General features: G+C 47.3%; 1 protein-coding gene across 1 annotated transcript in view; it reads right to left on the bottom strand.

Annotated features, from left to right (window-relative positions):
• Positions 1-21,633, bottom strand: part of LRRN2 (leucine rich repeat neuronal 2) — a 108,945-nt gene extending 87,312 nt beyond the window's left edge. Inside the window, exon 1 of the mRNA XM_032792455.2 lies at positions 21,319-21,633. The gene's annotated coding sequence lies outside the window, so the exon portion shown is untranslated. The remainder of the gene's footprint in view (positions 1-21,318) is intronic.
• Positions 21,634-22,300: the final 667 nt, after the last annotated feature.

Genomic DNA, 22,300 nt, shown 5'->3' with positions numbered 1-22,300 from the left:
GGAGTACAGAAATCGATTTAAAGAGCCCTTTATATTGATATAAAGGGCATTGTAGTGTGGACGGGTACAGCGTTAAATCGATTTAACACTCTTTAAATCAATTTAAACACGTAGTGTAGACCAGGCCAAAGTCATAGAGGAGTAGTTTGGGCAGAGCAGAAAGGTGAGGTGAGTCATCCCTCAGGCTTTGTGATTTTAGTATTTTCTAATATAAGGTGGTTGAGCAAGAGTCTTAAGATGACCATATTTCCCAAAGGTAAAACGGGACACTGTATGGGGCTGGCCCGAGACACCCCACCACCTCCTGCATGAGGCTGTTGCTGGTCACTCAAACCTTGCTGCCCCCCCCCCATGCAAGGCTGTCGCTCGAACCCTGCTGGCCCCCACATGCACTAGAATCCTGCCCCCTCACGCCCTTCTTGGCCAAAGTCCTGCCTCCCCCCGGCATGAGACTGGCATCTCTGCTCACCCTCTGCACCATACCCCACTTTTTTGACAAAAGTGGGCATTTGTCCCGTTTGCTTTTGCCAACTGATCAAATCAGCAAGAGCAAACGAGACAAATGCCCACTTCTGCCAAAAAAGTCGGGACAGCCAGGATAGGGCTTAAAAAAGGGACTCTCCCAGCCAAAATGGGACATATGGTCACCCTAATTATCTGCTCCAAGAAGCAAAGGTACTTTGCCACCAGCAGAAGAATCACCGGTGCTGCAGGAGAAGCCTGTAAATGCACTGGAGACCATTGATTTCAGAAGGTCCTGCCAGTGGACTGAAACATTCACATGTAACTCTCTAGCATATATGTATTACGAGTCTCTCTGTAACAATCCACAGAGGGTTGTAGTTTGTTACAGTGCACACTACAGGAGGCTGTGTTTTTAGCTCAAGTTGTGTCAGTTAATGCTTTTAGCTCTGGAGATCCTCTATTCAATCCCTGGTGTGTTGGCCTATTCCCCAACGATCATCCATAGCTGATGTTATATGGTCACTAGTGCAGTGGGGGCCCTTTGGGAGAAGAGAGCTCTAGGATGGCGTCCATTTGTTAGAAAAAGATGTGAGACCTACCCTTCCAGCACGCCCTAGGCAATGTACAACTGGAGAATATCACAAATAAAAACAGTAAGAGGGCCAAAAAAAAATAAATGCCACCATAGCTAAACAACAGAGTAAAAGAGACTTTTAGAGGCAAAAAAAAAAATCCTTTAGAAACTAGAAGTCAAGTCCTACTTAAGAATATGGAATGGAGCAAAATCTTTGGCAAGGCAAGTGTAAAAACATAATTCGGCCGGCCAAAAAAGAACTATAAGAGCAACTAGCAAAAGACACAAAAGCAAGCAGCAATTTTTTTAAGCACTTCAGAAGCAGGAAGGCTGCCAAACAATCAGTGGAGGCCATGGATGATCAAGGTGCTAACAGAGCACTCAAGGAAGAGAAGGCTGTTGCAGAGAAGCTAAATGAATTCTTCGCACGGATCTTCACTGCAGAGGACATGAGGGAAATTCCCACATCCAAGCCATTCTTTTTAGGGGACAAATCTGGGACAGTTTCCCAGACTGAGGGGTCAGTAGCAAAGGTTCTGGGACAAATAGATAAATTAAACAGTAATAAGTCACCAGGACTAGATAGTATTCACCCCAGAGTTCTGAAGGAACTCAGATATGAAATTATGGAACTACTTGCTGTGTTATGAAACCTAATGCTTAAATTAGCCTCTGTACCAGATGCACAGAATAGCTAATGTGACGCCAATTTTTTAAAAAGGCTCCAGAGGCAAATCTGGCAATTACACGCCAGTAAGCCTAACTTCAGTATCAGACAAAATGGTTGAAACTATAGTAAAGAACAGAATTATCAGATTCACATATAAAAACAATATATTGGGGAAGAGTCAACATTGCTTTTGTAAAGGGAAATCATGCCTCACCAAACTATTAGAATTCTATGAGGGTGTCAGCAAGCATGTGGACAAGAGTGATGCAGTGGGTATAATGGTCTTGGACTTTCAGAAACCCTTTGACAAGGTCCCCCAGCAAAGGCTCTTAAGCAAAGCAAGGAATCATGGAATAAGAGCAAAGATCCTCTCATGGATTAGTAAATGGTTAAAAGATAGGGGAAAAAACAGTAGGAATAAATGGTCAGTTCTCACAGTGGAAAAAGGTAAATAGTGGAGTCCTCCAAACATTGTTCTGGGAACAGTGCTGTTCAAGATATTCATAAATGATCTGGAATGAGGGGTAAACAGTGAGATGACAAAGTCTGCAGATGATACAAAATTACTCAAGCTAGCTAAGTCCAAAACTGACTGTGAAGAGTTACAAAGGGAACTAACACAAAACTGGGTGACTGAGCAACAAATGGCAGATGACACTCGATGTTAATAAGTGCAAAGTAATGCATGTTGGAAAACATAATCCAACTATACATACAAAATGATGGGATCTAACTTCACTGTTACTATTGAAGAAAGAGTCTTTTTGGATAATTCTCTGAAACCATCTGCTCAATGTGCACAGCAGACAAAAAAGCTAACAGAAAATGTTAGGAACCATGAGAGGGACAGATAATAAAACAGAAAATATCATAATGCCAATATATAAATCCATGGCATGCCCACATCTTGAATACCGGATACAGTTTTGGTTGCCTCATCTCAAAAGAGATTAGAATTGGAAAAAGTACAGAGAATGGTAACAAATGACTAAGGGTATGGATCAGTTTCTATATGAGAAGAGGTTAAAAAGACTGTGGGTATGTCTACACTACAGGATTATTCCAATTTTACATAAACCGGTTTTGTAAAACAGATTGTATAAAGTCGAGTGCACGCGATCACACAAAGAACAATAATTCGGCGGTGTTCGTCCATGTACCAAGGCTAGAGTCGATTTCTGGAGTGTTGCACTGTGGGTAGCTATCCCATAGCTATCCCATAGTTCCCATAGTCTCTCCCACTCATTGGAATTCTGGGTTGAGATCCCAATGCATGATAGTGCAAAAACAGTGAGTGGGTGATTGCGGTAATGATGGCATGCATTCTTCCTGCCGTGAATAGCAAATGGCAACAATCATTCACGCACTTGTTTTCGCCTGATTGCCTGCTGATGCGCAATCCATATGCATGGAGGGCCGTGCCTTTGTCACTGTCACCAATATTGTACGGAGTTGCGACAGAACCGGTCTGCAGTCTATCATACAGGCATATACATTGCACTTTGCATAGGTAGCAAGAGACGGTTTACACTCCTATGTACGTCTGCCATACCATTGTAAATTGGCGATGAGATAACAGTTATAATCGTTGTTCGTGCTGACCATGCCATGTAAATGCAAGAGATGACGGTTGTCAAGTTTGTTTCTTAACGTCGCTGTCATGGTTGCTCGGCTGCCTTTTAGCGCTGAGGTCGGTCGGGGCCAAAGACAAAATGGGAATGCCCCCCCCGGGTCATCCTTCCTTTATGTTTTACTTAAAAATAGAGTCGTCTTGACTAAGATAGGGCAACATGTACAGAGAACAAGTGTCACCAGGAAGGCAGAAAGACACAGGCCACTCCGTGCAGAGTGCCCGCAGAAATGACTGTCCATGCCATTCTAGCGCGGTGCCCCCTGCCAACAACCATCCCCGTACCTTGCCCTCCTCACAGCCCCTGGGCATACCGTGGCAGTGTTCCCCCATTTGTGTGATGAAGTAGTAAAGAAACAGGAATAAGAAACACAGACTTGTGTGAGATAACAAGAGAGGGAGGAAGCCGCAGACTGCAATGATGTAGTCGCCAGCAAGACATTAAAGGGTGACGAGGAGAGGAGCCCAGCCCCCTGCTCAAATGGATAGTCACCAAGGCGATCTTTCAGAAATCTTCTTTAAGCATGGAGGGGGCGCTGATAGAGCTCATGCCTCTGCAGTTGCTATGATGAGATCGGTTACACCGTTCCCTCGTGACATCCTGGCGGGGGACCTGGCGCGGAGTGGCCATTCCCATTTTACCAATGGCCACCACCCACTGACTTCACCGAGAGCCAGCAGAGCACTCATCGAGGGCGATGACGACGATGGATAGCAGTCATATTTGACCTGTCTGCCACGGAAGGGGATGCTGGTGTTCGCGATGCAGCACTGTGTCTAAGCCAGCAGCATGCAGTAGACATAGGACATGAAAAAAAGGCGAGAAACTTTTTTTCCCTTCTTTCAGGAGGGGGATGGGATAAATTGCACGACATATTACCCTGAAAATGTTTTTAGACGTCTTCAGGGATGAGCTCAGCCAAGAATGCAAGATGCTTTTCAGATGACTGCGGGGATTGTCGGATAGCGCAGATCCTCAGTACCCCCTTGCTCTTGCCCTCCATGAGCGTCCTTTGATTCTTTGGCTTCCGTTACGCTTGTCACCAGCACTGGTGTGTGCTCTGTCTATCATAGGCTGGAGATTTTTTCAAATACTTTGCCATTTCATCTTCTGTAAAGAGCTGTGATAGAACAGATTTTGTCTCCTATACAGCGTCTAGATCCAGTATCTCCCATACTCCATGCAGAAGCTCTTTTGGATTTGGGACTGCCATGCCACCCGTGCTGATTCAGAGCTCCACGGGGCAAATAGAAATGAAATTCAAGAGTTCGCGGGCTTTTCCTGTCTACCTGGTCAGTGCTCCGAGTTCAGATTTGCTTCCAAGTGGTCACAATGGTGCACTGTGGAATACCGCCCAGAGGTCAATACTGTCGATTTGCTGCCACACTAACCCTAATCTGACATAGCAATACTGATTTCAGCGCTACTCCTCTCGTTGGGGAGGAGTACAGAAATCGGTTTAAAGAGCCCTTTATATCGATATAAAGGGCCTCGTTGTGTGGACGGGTGCAGGGTTAAATCGGTTTAACGCTGATAAATTTGATTTAAATGCGTAGTGTAGAACAGGCCTGTTGACTGTTCAGTTTAGAAAAGTGACGACTAAGGGGTGATTTGATAGAGGTCTATAAAGTAATGACTGGTGCAGAGAAAATGAATAGGGAAGTGTTATTTACCCCTTCCCATAACATGAAACAGGGTCACATAATGACATTAATAGGCCTCAGGTTTAAAACTAACATAAGGAAGTACTTCTTCATATAATGCACAGTTTCAATCTGTGGAATTCATTGCCAGAGGATGTTGTGAAGACCCAAACTGGGTTCAAAAAAGAATGTTAAGTTCATGGAGGATAGGTTTGTCAGTGGCTAGTAGCCAAGATGGTAAGGGGTGCAACCCCATGTTCCGGGTTTCCCTAAATCTCCAACTGCCAGAAGCAGAGATTGGATGACAAGTGATCAATCACTCGATAATTGCCCTGTTCTGTTCATTCCCTCCGAAGCATCAAGCACTGGTCACTGACAGAAGACAGGATACTAGACTAGATGGACCATTAGTCTGACCCAATATGGCCATTCTTATGCTCTCCATAGCTACATGTATCTGCCCAGCACATTTGAGGGCCACATGTGAAGTTGTATGAATAGATAGTCTGACTACAAAGCCCAAGGTCCTCCCCAGGTCCTGCTCCAAACTTCTGGGTCATACCATGCAGGGGAGAGTGGGAAAAGGATATAAAAGGAATGATTAGCCATGCAGCTTGGGCAGATTGAAGGGGATGAGAAGGGAACATGGTAGCAGAGACATGGCCTGTTCCAACAAGGTATATCCAGTTTGTATTGTTTAAACTAATTTAATTTTCTTACCCAAGCCACAGTCTAAGCCATCCCCCTCCACCGCCATCAAGGGCAAACGCCGTGCTCCTGTGCCAATAACTTGGGGGCAGACAGAGTGAGTTATGATATGCCTTCCCCCAAGTGAAGGAGACAGAATCACCCTTCACAGGTGAGGAATTCTGTTTATTCTCAGGAAATTCATTTCCAGTTTATTTTAAATGAAACTGTCTAACTCTGAGCATGTGGAGCCTGATGGTAAAGGAGGGACCGGGGGAACTGATAGCAAGGGAAGGAGAGGGACTTCTGCCTGCATAAAAGCTGGATATTTTCTTCTTGGGGCAACCTGTCCTAAGGCATTACTTATTTGGGGGTTTGCTGGGCTAAGGAAAGTCAAGACTGGAAGCCCGACCTGATGTTTTGTGATGAAAAATGGCCCCAGGTTTCTGGTGAGCCCAGGTGAATTGCAGAAAAGAACATTTTAAGAGCCATATTGCATCCTGAAAGCATAGGAATGCAGCGCATGCTACGCTGTTCTGTATAGAGTGAGAGGGAGCATTGTCTGGCATTAGAGTAGAGGGTTAAGGAATTGTGTGAGGAGGTGAAACAGTGACTAGGTGAATGTACCTCATATAAAATGGTAAAGGCTTAAATGAGTTTAATGGATCACACATTAGTTATCAATATATAATCAAATGCATACGCAATATAATTGTGACCTAGTTTTTAGTGTGGCCTTTGAATAGCCTTTTTTGGGAAGGAGTGCTAACAAGGTCTATTTGACTTCCTATTGTTCAGTTTTTGGAATCTCCTTGATTCAGGTAGAGGACAAAGATCAAGTTATGGTGACCTGCCAGATATAATCAGGATAAACAGGGAAAGTCCTAAAAATCCCTGTCAAATAATAAGATTGAGAACTTTGTTATTGTTAATAAGCAGATAAACAGGTTGTATAATCCTGTGTGTCATGCAAAATCTCATGTTTGATCAGATATTATTATTATATGATGAATCTGAAGGGGGGTGTTGATAAAAGTAGAGTGTCATCTTGGGTATACAAAGTCTGTGCTAAGACTTAAGCTTTGCCTTTGTTTATGTACATCAGGGATAGGCAACCTTTGGCATGTGGCTCATCAGGGTAAACACCCTGGTGGGCTGGGCCAGTTTGTTTACCTGCCGTGTCGGCAGGTTTGGCCAATCACAGCTCCCAGTGGCCACAGTTTGCTGCTCCAGGCCAATGGGAGCTGCGGGAAGCAGCGGCCAGCATGTCGCTCAGCCTGCACTGCTTCCCGCTACCCCCATTGGCCTGAAGTGGCGAACCACAGCCAGTGGGAGCTGCGATCAACTGAACCTGCCAATGCAGCAGGTAAACAAACTGGCCCGGCCCACCAGGATGCTTACTCTGGCAAGCCGCGTGCCAAAGGTTGCCGATCCCTGATGTACAGCCTTTGTTGATGTAAATGTAGCCAAACCTTTGGCCTGCTGTATTTCACCTGATCACTGGGGACTGGCATTCTGTTCCTCTGCTGAAATAAATCTGTTCCAGGGATTTGAACTCTGAGTTAGCAGTGGATTTTGTCTGCTATGGCAAGGTAGTGGTTGTCTACTTTGCTAGGTTCCTAAAGTAAGCTGTGGGCCTGATTGGTGATCCTCAAATATCATAACAAATAGGACTCCCTCTGCCACTCATTCTGTGTGATCTTGGGCAAGTCACGTGGGGACTGATTTCTAAGTCTAAGCACCCACAATTCGGCCAAATTTTTCAGCTGTGTTCAGCACCCAGCAGCAGGAGCGGTGCTAGGGTTTTTGGCGCTCTAGGCGCAGGGCTGGCTCTAGCCATTTCGCCGCCCCAGGCACGGCGGCACGCTGTGGGGGGCGCTCTGCTGCTCGCCGGTCGCGCGGCTCTGGTGGACCTTCCACAGGCGTGCCTGTGGGAGGTCCACCGGAGCCGCCTGCTGCCCTCCCAAATCCTGGCGCCCTAAGCGACCACCTAGGTCGCCTAAATGGAAGCGCCGGCCCTGCCCAGCAGTTCCCACTCTGACACCTATGGCTAGATTTTGCAATCCAACAGCCAGCATTGTGAACTGTCCTGACAAACCTTGCCACTTTCGAAGGACAGTGCCTGAATGGGAGCTGAGATCTCTGGATAATCTCTCCTCCACGGTGAGTGCTGAGCCTCCTAAAATTCTGGCCTTACCTTTTCTGGGCCTGAGTCTCCATAGCCTTACACTTTGTGTGTCCCTGTGCAAAGTCAATATGTGCTCACTTTGCACCTCCCATTGCCAGGGCCAGTTCCAGGGTTTTTGCCGCCCCAAGCAGCAAAAATAATAATAATAAGAAAGCTGCCATCACGATCTGCAGCTCTACCACTGTCGCTTCAGTTTTTGGCAGCAATTCGGTGGCTGGTCCTTCACTCCAAGAGGGAGTGAGAGAGCCACCGCTGAATTGCCGCCGAAGACCTGGCTATGCTGCCCCTCTCCGTTGGCCTCCAGAAGCAGCTGCTTGTGGACTGGTGCCTGGAGCCGGCCCTGCCCACTGCTGAGACTTGGCACATTTCTCTTTGCAAAGTTCTTTGGAATCCTTGGATGAAAGGAGTTACTGAAATACAATTTTTTAAAAAATAATTGAAACTGAAGGGCACAAGGGACTCTGAGATTCTGGACAATAAAATCATACAATAAGATCTGAACTCACTGGAAAGCCTATGCCAAGGTCAAGTAGCATCCCAGTCACCAAAGCACTGTACACTATATTGGTATGTAATAATTTTGCTTTCAGCTTCTGCTGATTGGCCATTTCCATCTGCCCTGCTTTGACTCCTGAGCTGTGAGTGACAATGACTTGCCTCTTCCAGTGCTCATTTTCCAGGGCTCATTTTGAGAAACATTTTAGAAAAGTGTCACCTTTTCCCTTCTGGGCTGCTCTCTGCTCTTTTCCCTTGATTCTTAAGTATCAAATTAGAGATATCTCTTCCTTCAGCAAGCACAGCTGTTTTATAATGATGACTGCCCTTTTCCCCCTGTCAGTGATATTCTTTTCTAGAGGATCTCCCCTGCAGAGCACCCACAAATATGAAAAACCTTGTTCCAGTCTTCATCAACACAGAAAACCACAGGTCTGGCTGTCACTGGGATACAATAATGTTCCCTAAAAATATTGGGCCAGAATCTTAGCTGGTGTAAGGCAGCATAGTTGTAGTGAAGTTATCAGACACAGGGGGTAAAATTCTGGCCTCAGTAAGTGAAGCAATTTTTGCCATTTACCTCAGTGGGGCTAGAATTTCATCAAGGATGAGCTAGGATGGAGCTACCTTGAATTACACCAATTGGGGATCTCAGTTCAGAACTTCCCCTGTAGCCAATGGCACTATGCCAACCTACACCGGCTGAGGATCTGGCTTACTGTACCTAGCAGCATGGATTATTTCTGTTGTACTAGCAGGAGAAGGCACTGCCCTCTCTTTCATCTCCTATGGGAATTAGACATTCACTGCTGGGCATGGCCTTCTCTCTTGTGAGCAGTCTGCAGTCATGCACACCTGATACTTTCCACCTTCCTGTGCCAATGGACACACTACCCACAGCTGGTTCTGACACTGCACATGGCTTTCAAAAATATCATTCAGTTTGTCTCTGATTTATAGACATCACTTTCACCCTGATAGCCTGCGTGCTTGTTTGTGTAATTAGTTCTTTCAGATTTTCATTATAAGCACGAAGCCTCTCATGTTCAGTGAAGGCAATGGAGCTATACTGGTTTGCACCATCTGAGGCTCTGGCCCCACAGAAAACACATCACAAAAGTTAATGAAATAGTATCTGAATCTGTACAGAGCTGTCTACACCACAGGTTTTGAGGGGAGGAGAGGAGGTGCAGAGCTGTAGCCACCCCTCCCAGGATCACAGAGGACATGGTGCCTCTGCCAGGCACAGTCTCTCGCCAGGCTTCTTCTTGCACCTGTGAGCAGGGGCTTATTATCCATTGTCCTATAACTTCTGCAGTAAGCTTTTGGCGGCAGAGACTGTCTTTGTTCTGTGTTTGTACAGCACCTAGCACGTGGGGTCTAGTAGTCCATGGCTGGGCGCTACAGTAATACAGATAATGATAACAGTTTACATCAGCGTAAAGTGGGGCACAACATGGTGCCTGCCATATCAGAAAGGGCATGCGTCACCCCCAAATTGTACTGAGATAAATGACTGCATAAGGGGCAGGCGAGGGTGAATCAGACCCTGTGAGTGCACTAAGACAAAACAGATTGCATCTTCTGTTCTGTAGGACGGAGCAGATGGAAGACTCAGGCCACAGGGAGCTGGAGCAACATCTCTACCCTCCTTTGTGTCTGGCCCTTCACTTCTCTTCCCCTTGGCTTTTTAAAGTGATTTAACTCTGTAAATAGGTTATCCACAGCAACTTTGTAAGGCAGACCGTTTGTATGAAGGGCCCTATGCACAACAAAATTGCATTGAGCTGTGCATACTGTACACAAATCGATTGATCTGTACTGGAAATTTTGCCTGAGCTAACCCTGCTTTTGCAACCCTATCTAGAAGTGAAAGGAAGCATATCCCATTATTAACAACCAATGTTACTTACTTAGATATAGTTTAGCTTGTGTTTTCCCCCTCACTTAAATTTACCAGCAATTTTTAAAAGAAAACCTATTTATGTATGACCCCCCCCCCGAAAAAAATCCCTCCACCATTTGCAGCTCTCCTACTGCTCTGTACCAGCACCGAAGCAATCACTGCTATTTCTCGCATTGCAGTACTAGTAGCTTCGTTGGTGCGGGTGGATAAACAGAGAGAGATTTAGGGCATAAGTTATCACTTTTAAACATAAACAGCCCTCTTCATTTAACTTCCATTAAAAACAGAAAACAACATGGGAGAAAATTCAGTGTTTGCCAGACGAAAAGGGACAAGTTCAGTTAATATCTGGGGGCTGGGGAGGAGGATTATTTGTTGTGCTTCCCAGGAGGCAGGGGCGGGAGGGTTACAAACAAAGAGGGACCAACAAAAAAATTAAAAAGCCATAAAGACATCTGGAGAGTGTCATTGAAATCTCTTTGTCTTATTTAAATGGCAGTTTAATAAAAAGGAAAGAACAATAAAAAAAATCTCAGTGGTGAAATATGACACTTCAGTGTAATCTGGGGATCCTTTGCAAGATAGCCCTTTGGAACCTTTCTGGTTTACTATGGTGGCAGTGAGAGGTTGTGTAAAACCCAGCAGTGTCACAATGGAGCATCCCAAGCTCCTTATTCCTCTCAAAAGTTTTAGATGGGGCCTCATTCTGCTCTGCTCTCTCTCCTCTTTCGTCATTGCATATCCTAGGCTTTACTGCAATGCTACCTGAGCACTGGAATGCACACAGGCAGTTACTGTCTCTCCCACCTGTATATTAAAAAAAAAATAAAAAAGAAAAGAATAACTGTGGACAGGGACTCAGGACTCCTAGGTTCTTTTCCTTGTTCCTTTCATTTAGTAGTTAGAGCAGGGGATTGGGAGTCAGGACTCCTGGGGTCTAGTCTTCTCTGGGAAGAGTGTGATCTACTAATTGGAACTGGAAGTCTGGACTCCTGGGTTCTTTTTGTATGTGAGGGAATGTGGCTTATCGGTTAGGACACGAGAGTGGGGATCCTGCTTTTGTGAGGCAGTGTGTCTTCCTGGTTAAAACAGGTGAGTGGAGTCAGAAAGCCTGAGTTCTCTTCCTAGCTTAGGGAGGAGATTTGTTAAAATGCCCCATGTTGGAGATAGATGCTTTACTAAGGCTTTTAAAAAAAATCAGAGCAGGTGATATTAAGTTTTTTACAGAAGCACAAAAGACTCTTTTTAGTATAAAATAATTTCCTCTGCTTGAACTTTAAAACAAACAACTCACATTTGGTCAACAGAAAAGGGAAAACAACAACAGTCAAGCTCAGACCTTGTGTGCCAACTTGAATCTTGGAGAGAATTTTTATGGCTAGTTATAAACTCCACAAAATAGTTTTATAACAGAACCTGGGATAGTTTCTTAACCCTAATGAGCACCACTAGAGTCTATATGGGGTCAGAGGATACCAGAGTGCTAGAGGGGGAAATGGCTTTAGTTCTGAGTAGAGTTGGTGAATAAATAATTCAACATGAGTAATGTATTGACTAAGTTTGTCTCTTTTTCCTGTTTGGGTGAAATGCACCCACTGCACAGAGCCAGCATAAGCCCTAAGCACCACTTATGTTCCAATTAAGCCCTTTGTGAATTGTCTGGGAACAGATCCCAACTTTCCCATATTTATTTGTTATTCAGACTTACTCACCAAACAGATTCTGCACAGAATTCTTGCTCCACACCTTGTTTGCAAACAGTTCACGGTGAGTGCTTGATATCTGAAATTCAAGCTGTTTTTATAGGCCACAACAGGCCACAGGGTATGCTGCTGTTTCTCTGACTGGATGGACATGACTCTTAGAATCAGGTTTCCCCTGCATATAGCTGTGAGTAAAAATTCAGAACTCTTTCTGGAAATATTCTTCAATATTCCCTTACAAACATTCCTGCCAGTAAACTCGTTGGCTGGAATACTCATGGAAAGGCATTAGGCATGAACACAGCTGAAATGAATTCATTTGAAAATCTGTATGAACATCTGGAGGGAGATATCTGCACTATCTGCCTACCCTTAATTCCAGATGCCCTGTGGCTAGAAGGTAAAATTCACCCATGTGCAGTGGTCTATATTCAAGGGGACTCAATTGGGGCACAGTAGACATTGGGCTGGCTGCTCTGCATAGAGCTGAATTTCACCCCAAGTGAGTATGAGCAGCAGGTTTGGATCTGTTGGGCCTGATTCTTCTTTTGCTTGCACAAGTTTCATGCTGGGGTAATTCTATTGGCATCAATAGGCATCAGGAGCAACTCCTGAATTACGCCAGTGCAGGGGAGAGCAGAATCAGGCCCTTTATTTCTGAAATGCTCCCAATCAAGGCAGGGGATGCCATCAAGCAGGGTGGTGGAACTAGGGGTGCTGCTGCACCACCTGGCTTGCAGTAGTAATAGCAAAAACCACATGCATGGTTTCCATGGTTTCCATCAGCAGCACCCCTACTATTAAAATTGTTCCAGACCCCCTGCCATCAAGTTCAGTGGGGATTAGGAGCTCTGTAAATGCCACAATTGTCTTGGAGCAGTGACTCATGACGGCTGATGCTGAGATGGAGAGAAGTTGTGGCTCACAAATGAGCAAGTGTACAAACTTTTGAGGGCCATAGGGGTCAAGAGAAGCAGCGTGGCCAGTGGATAGGGCACAGGACCAGGAGTCGGGAAACCTGGGCTTTATTCCCAGCTTGGCTGTGTGACCATGGGCAAACCAAGTCACCTCTCTTTGCCTCTGTTTTCTCTCCCTCCAATTGGATATTTAGACTGCAAGCTCTTTGGGGCAGGAACTGTCTCTCACTCTGTGCATGAACAGCACCAAACATCATGGGCCCTCCATCTCTGTTGGAGCTGCTTTTATAATGTAAACATCAGCCTCATATAAGAAGCAACACACCTTCCCACCTAGATCCCTGCTGGCCCGGCCTTCCCCCTTGGGAGAAGTGGAAGTCAGAGGGGCTTGCAAGACCCCCATAGACTTAATGGTTTTAGATGCTCTGAGATGCAATCAGAGCAATTTTCTTGACCATTTATTGCCTTACTAAAACCCATTCATTGGAACAGCCTTTTACAAAACCAGCAATAAATATATTTATCGCAAAACACTCTACCCCATCAACAGTCTCCAAACCTGCACATATATTTTACTACCTATACACTGATTGATGCCCTGGAACAGCTTCAGGCTTTTAAACATCTCTCTCTCTCTCTCTCTCTCACTCTTTCCCTCTCTCGCTCCTCATTTTCTTTGCTCTGAAAAAGACGTGGGGGCTGGGATGCACAGGAGGCATTCAAACTGCAGGGCTGTTCTGTAGTATCCGGGGGCGTCGTGGGAAGGACTCGTTGGGGCTGGAAAGCAGGGGTGAACAAGATCAGGATGCATTGGCGAGATGTTGGAAGGATGCAGCATTGCAGGATGTATCAGGGAGTGCCTAAGGTGCACTGACAGGGCTATGGGAGCCCCATAAGGGAACTGCAGAGGTTTGGACTGAGGTGCACTGGAGAATGTGTGTGGTGATCTATTACTGGAAAAGCAGGGGTTGCAGAAGGTCAGGTGTGTGTGTACGACTCTAACTTGAAAAGGAGGAGTGCTGCAGGTTAGAACTGAACTACACTGGCTGAGGTAAAGGAGGGAGCCTGCATGGCCTGACACCTGCCTGCCTGAGTCCATACAGCCTGAAATAATAGCTCCAAGAAGTGTGAACTTTCCCGTTCATCAGCCTACTACCACCCCCAGGGGGACAGGGCTGTGGCATGGGAGTGGAGCCAGGGGGATTGTCCTTGAGAATTGGGCATCTGAATCCCCTAGGTGGCTTTGCAAGTTGCGCCCATAGTTTTTTGTTGTTGTTGTTGTTTTATTTTATTTTATTTTAAGGGATGTGTACTGTGTGCATCCAAAGTCCAAGGGCAGGGATCAATCCTTAAAACAGAAGAGATGCAACAACTTCTGGATCTCCACGTGGGTTACCTAGGGAGGTGGTGGAATCTCCTTCCTTAGAGATTTTTAAGATCAGGCTTGACAAAGCCCTGGCTGGGATGATTTAGTTGGGAATTGGTCCTGCTTTGAGCAGGGGGGTTGGACTAGATGACCTCCTAAGGTCCCTTCCAGCCCTGATATTCTATGATTCTATGTGCCTAACTTGTGCTTCCCATCACACCAACTTACCCCAGCAAACTCCAAACTCTGTCTGCATCTCTGATACATCTTTGTCCACAAACTCACCTTGATTTTCTCTATGAGAGGGCCAGTATGAGCCAGGATTTATCTTACTGTAGTAGCCAAAGGCCCCAGTTGAAATCTAGTGCCCATTGTGTTAGAATTGTGCTAGGGGGCTGTATGTAGAACAATTCCTGACCAAGAAAGTTTACAGTCTAAATAAACATGATGTACAAAGAACTGGAGACAGGAAGGATTATTATCTCCATTTTACAGAGGGGAAACTGAGGCACAGAATGATTAAAGTGCCAGTGCTGCCGAGTATGTTTGAAAATCTGATTCCATGTGACTGGCCGAAAGTGAGACAGGAAGTCTGTGGCGGGGTTAAGACCTGAACCCAGCTCACCTGAGTCCCCACCCAGCGCTTTAACCACAAGACCATCCCTCCTCTTAAAGGCAAATTCTGGTGTCATTCACTTTTATCTTGCTCTAGTTTTAATTCACTCCAGAGAAGTAGCTTGCAAGCCAGGGTCTAGTTATTCTCCTTTTGGGAGGTTTCCAGTTCCAGAAGTGGGCAGAAACCTGTAGTTTCCAATGCAGGGGATAGGGGAAGATACTTCTCCTGGGAGTGACAGTTTCATTTCCAGGAGGCTGCTTAGCAGAATCAGAGAAAGTCACTGGCACCTCCCACTCGGAGCAAGAGGCAGAAGGATGTATCATCAATCAGTGCTCTGACGGCTCACACCTCATTGCCTACAGAGTCCAAGCCAAATACTGATCTCCTGTATGTTTCCAGGCAAAAGGTCTGGATTGCAAAAGTGATTGGTTGCAGAAAGCTTCTATAAATAGGGAATTAATTAGCAAGCCCCTCACATGGTCCCCTCTGGGATCTCTTTCTGGTTGCCAGGGCCAGGTCTTCAGCAGTGTAAAATGGTATAGTTTCATAGACTTCATTAAGTCAGCTAGGTGCAACTGGACTGCCATGTTCCAAGGAAACTGTCCAACCAGCAGCATTCAGGGGTGACTCTAGGGCCTATTTTGGGGCAGTTCTTTGGCCAGTGCTATACAGGAGGTCAGACTAGATGATCAGACTGGTGCCTTCTGGCCTCAGAATCTATACATCTAAGACTAGCCAACGTAAGTAGGGGACTGGCTCCAGGTGAGCTTTGCAACATGGTACTGCAACACAGTAACGTGCGACAGAGATGCCAAGGGCATGGAAATCTGAAGCTGCCCTCGCTCCCCCACTGTGGATGAATGAAAAGAACTTTCCTCACTGCGGAAGCTTCCTCCCAAACTCAGATTGAACCATGTTTCTGAGGCTATGTCCACGCTAGGAGCTAGTGTGCAATCCCTAGCTCGCACAGACATACTGGATAAGAGCTAGCCCAAGTATAAATAGTAGTGGAGCTGCGGTAGCCTGGTTAGCTGCAGCAGCAGCCTGCCTTAGCTGTGCAGAATATGTAGCTATGGGATTCGGGTGGGTTTGTACTCGGCACAGTTGAGCTGTGCTGCTGCTGCAGTTGCCTGGGCTATCATGGCTACACTATTACTTACATTCATGCTAGTTCTCATCAAGCTTCTGACAGTATGTCTGCATGAGCTGGGGATCACACCCTTAGCTCGTAGTGTAGACGTTGCCTGGGAAACATTGGGATAATCTCCTCCTCTCTACCCACCACTTCCTTTTAATTTTATGGCAGTCTCTGAACTCCTGGCTTCCAGCTAGAAGTAGAGGAGCCAGAATATCATGAGTAAAGCTATTCTTGGGATATGTCCAGTACGTCTTTTTGTTTGCCTATCTATCTGGCTGTCCGTCCCAATGCAACTTGTCAGCCGCGTATGCAAAAAATGAGAATCACAATGATTCCCCTCCTAGGAAACTCTATTTGAATCTTTCAGTCACCTGCAATCTCAAGCAAGGTCAGTGCTTAGTGGCCATCCTTCAGCACAGGACAGTGACTCAAAGTAGGAAAGGTGTGGGCAAAGAGGGATCCTTAGTGCACCAGGCCAGAGGCAACTTTATCCGTGTGTGAAGAGTCCCATAGCATATTGTCATCAGCTGAAAAGGCAGCATGTTAAACCTTCTAAGAAAAACTGCTCCAATCAAATCCCTCAGCCCACTTTTGCAATTTCACAAGGTTCAGAGATGCATCCAGCCTTTTAAGTGCTTGTCTAGACCAAACCCCAAGCCTTCTGAGGTTCTTCCATCTCCATCTCTAGTTAATTCTTGGTTCTTAGGGTTATTTCACACACAGTTATATCAATTAGGGATGGCCAGGAATATGAGTCAGATCCTCAGCTGGGGTAAGTCAGCATTGCTTCATTGAAGTAGATGGAACTGAGTCCATTTTCACCAGTCGAGGCACTAGTGGGAATTAGTGCCTTCCCTGCCTACTTTTAAATGTGCCATGCAATGGGGCTCCCATCACTCATTCTGGGAGCTGATTATGCAGGCTAATAGATCTCATTGTCCAGAAGTTATTGTCTGAAGTTTAGGCAGAATTTCCGCCTTTTCCTAATCTCCTCTGATGACTCCCAGTTATATTCCCCTTGAACCAATAATTCCTCTGCTTCCCATGTGGAGAACTTAGGTGCTGACCTTGCTATGCCTAGAGTTACAGACCTCATTTCGTCTGCAGACATCTCTTGCTGGATGCCATCGGGAGCTCAACAGGGTTCCAGCACTGCTGAATGTGCCCATGCAGTGGAATGCAGAGGCAGCTCTGTATCCTGCATGCAAGTTCTTCCCTCCCTCTGCCCTCACAACTATCTCACGGCTGCCTGGGACTGAGACACATCTCTGGGCGCATGTGACAGATAATGTGGCTCAGTGCCACATAATGCATAACAAGATCAGATCCATTCTGGTTGGGTACAAAGGGTCCTACTTCACAAACCACGTTCATTTCCATTGTGCGAGTAGAATTTTATCAGGGTTCTAATGACGCCACTTCATAAAGAGATGTGGCGTTATCGCTGCTCAGCCCCCCACCCCTCCGAGAGAGATAGACAATCTCCTTGTTTTTACATTACAGTCTCACGGCTATGGGAGAAGATAAGAGGCAAGATTGAAATGTAAGGTTGGGGGAATATACATCCCCTTGTCAAAAATAACCCAGGTGAAAGGAATGGGATTAATAGCAGGACAGAGATATTTAGCTGGGCTCATTTCAGACCCACAGATTTCCCTTCTCCAAGGAGGGCAGTTATTGGACACAGAAGGTAGCAGGGTGAGTGCCTACCTTGCTGCTCCCAGGCTGTGTCTGTTCTAGGGATGAATAACAGCCTCTAGGGCTGTCCATTGGCTACCTTTCCCCAGCAATAAATGCACTTTTGGGAGAGTCAGAGTCTCCCTGGCCGTGCACCTTGGGCAGCCATTTACATTAGTGCAAAAGTGATCACGAAGTGGTTGCAAAATGCTGGCATTCACACCTGTACACCATCACCGCACAATCAGCGAGCCAGTGTGTTCTGAGCTGATAGCGTTTGACACGCGCTTTGTAAGGGGGTGCAGGTTGCAGACAGATTGGGAATCAGGCCCTTTATTTAAATCCAGATTAGCGGTCTAGGTGTACGGAATCCTGCCTGAGCACAGGGAGATGAATTAGATGGACCTGGAAGTTTATTCCAGCCCTTCATTGCTGGAATTCTATAAACTGGAGGGTTGGGGTCAGTTGAGGTGGCCTAGGATGGTGAGCTAGGAATAGGAGACAGGTGAGAGGGGCTCTCTCACAACTATGGGGGGAGCTAAGAGCAGAAGTCAAGTCAGAGGGTCAGGCTGTGTTTCCCATCCATGAGTGGGGAGCCGAGAACAGAGGACAGATCAATCCAAACCTCCCTGAACCCCTGAGCAGAGAAGGAGACTGGGGAGCAGGCAGCAAGGTCGGATTGTGAAGCTATCACTGAGAATTGGTTTCGTGACCCTACTGTGAGTATCAACTCAATCTTTTAAAGGCAGAGGATCTGACCCTGAAGCCTTTATGCAGGCAAAACTCACCCTGGATTTGCTAGGCATTTGCCCTGCTTCTGGGCTGCCAGATCAGGCCTCTCGTGGCTCCATGGCAAGCTGCATGGAGCTGCGCACTGGAACTGACAATCTCAAACAAACCCATGAGTCTCCTTATACAGATTCAGATTTAAAGTGGAACCTGCCCCAGCTGAAGAAGGGACCATTGGACTCAGGACCCTCGCCTGCATTATTACCACCACTTGTGTAACATTTGCTAAATGCGAGGAGTGTGGCCGGGACTACCCAAAGCACAAAACTCCCTGCCCTGAAGAGCTCATAGGGCTTATACTTTGGTTGCCAGCTCAGGAATAAGGTTCTGCACTATCTGCCTTGTCTGCCCCATTGGTTCAGGGCCAGCATGGCTTTGCGAGGGGGTGAAAGGGAAGGAGATTCTCACAATCATTCTTGCGGCACCGTCTGTGCAACCCCCTTCCACTGAGCCCTCGGAGTCGTCTCAGCCCTTTGGGAGGTTGTGCACAGGAGCCTGAGTGTTCGAGGTGCTGAGTGCCCTCTGCTGCCCACTGAGACCAAGGGTTTGCTGCAGGTTCTTGCTCCATCATTCTTTCCCATTCCAGTCCTGGATAAGGGCACACCTTGGAACTGAGCACAGAGCATCCCCTATGGCCATCTCCACTGGCCTGCGGCCTCCAACCTATTCAAGATCTCCTGCACAAAGGGCATTTTCCTTCCATTCAGTACTCGATCCCTAGTATCCACTCCCCTCATGCACTCCCTCCCAATGGGGCTTGGCTCTCCTTTGGTCAGTTCCTCCTTGCCACTGCGAGGAGCGGACCCCCTGATGTCGCCAGGGCATGACTCTTTCTCTGGGCACAATCCTATCATGATTGGAGTCTTAGCCAGGTACTAGAGGGAGCAAGGGACTTGCTGAGAACTTTCAAGCCCATTTTTGTTCCAGGATCCTGAACAGAGCGAGAGGCAGAGCAGGAGGGAGAGACCTGGTTCTTGTCCAGGCTTCCGAGCAGAGGAGAGGGAGGGAGAAGACAATTGATGTCATTGCTAAGCATAGCAACACTGGAATCACACAGCTAGGGTGACCAGATGTCCCGATTTTATAAGGACAGTTCCGATATTTGGGGCTTTTTCTTATATAGGCTCCTATTACCTCCCACCCCCGTCCTGATTTTTCACACTTGCTGTCTGGTCACCCTACACACAGCCTTATTTACACTGAGCAGCCGGGGGCACGGCTGCTACCTTTCCACTCCCCTGCAGCCTGAGCCCCCACTCTGTTACTAGGGCGGGTTCCATGGCAGTGCTACTGGTGGTGGTAGCAGGGGGGCATGGGGTGGAGGGAGTCTATGATGGAACACAATAGCAGAGGAAAAACAAATCCCCATCAATCTGCTAGAAACAAGAGCTCTCCCTAACCTTCTGGCTCAGCCTTGCTAGGCATATGATTATACACTGCACGGCTCCAGCAGGCTGGAGTCAGGAAACATCAAAAGAGGGCTGGGATGTTTAGCATAGCATTGGGAGAGGGGTGTATAGGGCGTCGAGTGCCTGCATGGCATGTGTGCGCCTATGTGGGTGGGGTGTGTGGGGGTGGATGTGTACATGGGATGTGGGTGGTGGAGAAGGGTGCTGTAAAAACACAAACAGCAAGACCTTGCCAACACCATCGGTTGTCCTGGTGTTTCTTCTGCAGATACCAGGGGGCAAGAGGGAGGAGCAGGCACCCTATCCTCAACCCCAGCTTGCTTAACCATCCCTCTGCTACAGCAGCCTGATGAGACTGCTCCCTTCTGTGCTTATCACCGACACATGGGCTTCAGCCCTAGCTACCCTGCCTCCCCCTCTGGGTGCTGGATGACAGACAGACAGACAGCCATCTGTGTGGGCTTTCCTTTCCCTGAGCTCTGCGGGCTCTGGAGGGTTGATGATGGGTGGTTCTTTTGTTAGTTTGCTTGCTTCCAGACGCTCTCCAGGGCAGGGACTCCCTTTGCAAATGCACTGGGTGCATTTGCAGTGCTATTCCAGAGTCAATGTCCACTGTATTCGTCAGCTGCTCCCAGGTTTTGGCTTGACTTTTTACTTTGCGGTCTCTTGTGCTCTACTCCGCTTTCCCCTCTCCCATCTGCAAGCTGAGCCCTATGCTGGCAGGGGTGGAGGTAGGAGGCTAATGGACCAGACTAGGTTATTTAACACAGCCTCTCTCCCACATCTAACTTCTCTTGTTTACTGGTTTCTGTTCATCTCAGTCACAGAAGGGTTAATGTGCTGGAAATTTTGGTTCCTGGCCAGATCACATCCTCTTGGTGTTATTATTCAAGGCTGGATTCTGATCTCACCGACACCGATATAAGCCCACAGCATCTCCATTGCTTCCACTGGGGTTATTCCAGGTTACATCAGTCACTGAGATCCAAATCTGGCCCTGGCTCCATTGATTCCAGTGGAGTTTCCAGATTTACACCAGTGTAAATTAGATCAGAATCAGGCCCTTAACATCTGTGCTGCAGAAAACCTTCCTTTCCATTGGCTGCCTTATCTGTCCCTGCCTCAGTCTTGTTTTCCTCACTCGTTCGTAGCACAACTGAAACACATGGGTATCACAGCATTCCCCCCATGCACCTTCCCCCAACCCCTTGCCCCTTTTCTCTCAGCATTTAGCATCTGTCCTAGAAATAAGAGAGAGAGAGAGAAAGAGAAAGAAATACATTGGGGGAAAAACAACCACCACCCAACTCTGGGTGCCTGGGCTTCCCCATCCTCAGCTGAGAGTCGCACCATGCAGCCACAAATGCACCCATCCTTTCCCCATCTCCCCTTGCCTTGTGTGCACTGGCAATACCCGCCACCAAATAGATGGATCCCAACTTACCCTTGGACTCTCCTCCGGTCTCCTAGTGCCGCTGTCATTTGCCTGTCTGCTCTCTGACAGGGACATGCACACATCAGGTTCAGACAGAGCCCCGGAGCTGACAGACAATGCGGGGCTGCGGTTTCCTCCGCAGCTGGTGTAATGGACCAGCCAAAGCTGAGGAGTTTCTGCTCTATGCCCACCCCCCGCCCAGCTCCCCCACACACACACTTTATTTCTGTTCTGAGATGATGGCTGGCCGATTTCCCTCTCTCTCCTGCTCTCTCTCCTTCAGCTACTTATCTGGAGGCAGCAGGGAGGGACTATCATTCTTCCCCCTCTCACGTCTCATTTGTAAGCACACACACTCCACTCTCCTTGGCTTTCATCAGCTTCCCACCATCTCCTCCTCCTTTTTCTCCATCCTCCCTCCTCCTCCTCCTCGCTGGAGCACTGTCACTGCAATGTGCCACCCACCTGAATCAGCTCCTGCCTGCTGTGCCACTTAACCCCTGAGATGCCAGCAAGCTCTGCCTTGTAGACAAGGGAGGCCAGAGGGCTAGGAGGCTGAGAAGTGCCTGGCAAAATCAGGGAGCCAAGCAGATTTCTGGCAGAGATGAGCCTCACAGCACGGGCAGGAGCATCAAAGGACTCAACTGCAGCTCATCCTGTTTAAATCAGTTTGAAGACTGGCGCCTCTGGGGACACAGAGGGCTTCCCTGCTTCCCTCAACGTGACACATGTCTCTTTCTGCCTGAGCTCTTCCTCTCCCTTCTCCTCCCCCGTTTGGGGCTCTTTAAAAGGCCAAGATGCAGAGGGAAGCCTTTGTGGGATGAACTAGCAATTGGTTTGCGTCTGTCCAGCTTGCAGGGCCCAAGCCCTGGCATGCCTATGGTTCCTACCACTCTCATCGCACAATACCGGCTTGCGGTGTCGTGGTGCCATGCTCCCCTGGGGATCCTTGTTTCTTACTGCTAGCATGGTGACCAATGTCTTGGCATTC

This window comes from Chelonoidis abingdonii, chromosome 4, assembly GCF_003597395.2.
Source record: "Chelonoidis abingdonii isolate Lonesome George chromosome 4, CheloAbing_2.0, whole genome shotgun sequence".
Classification (NCBI taxonomy): Eukaryota; Metazoa; Chordata; order Testudines; family Testudinidae; genus Chelonoidis; species Chelonoidis abingdonii.
Note: the sequence above shows the minus strand (reverse complement) of the source record. Positions and strands in the feature narration are given on the sequence as shown.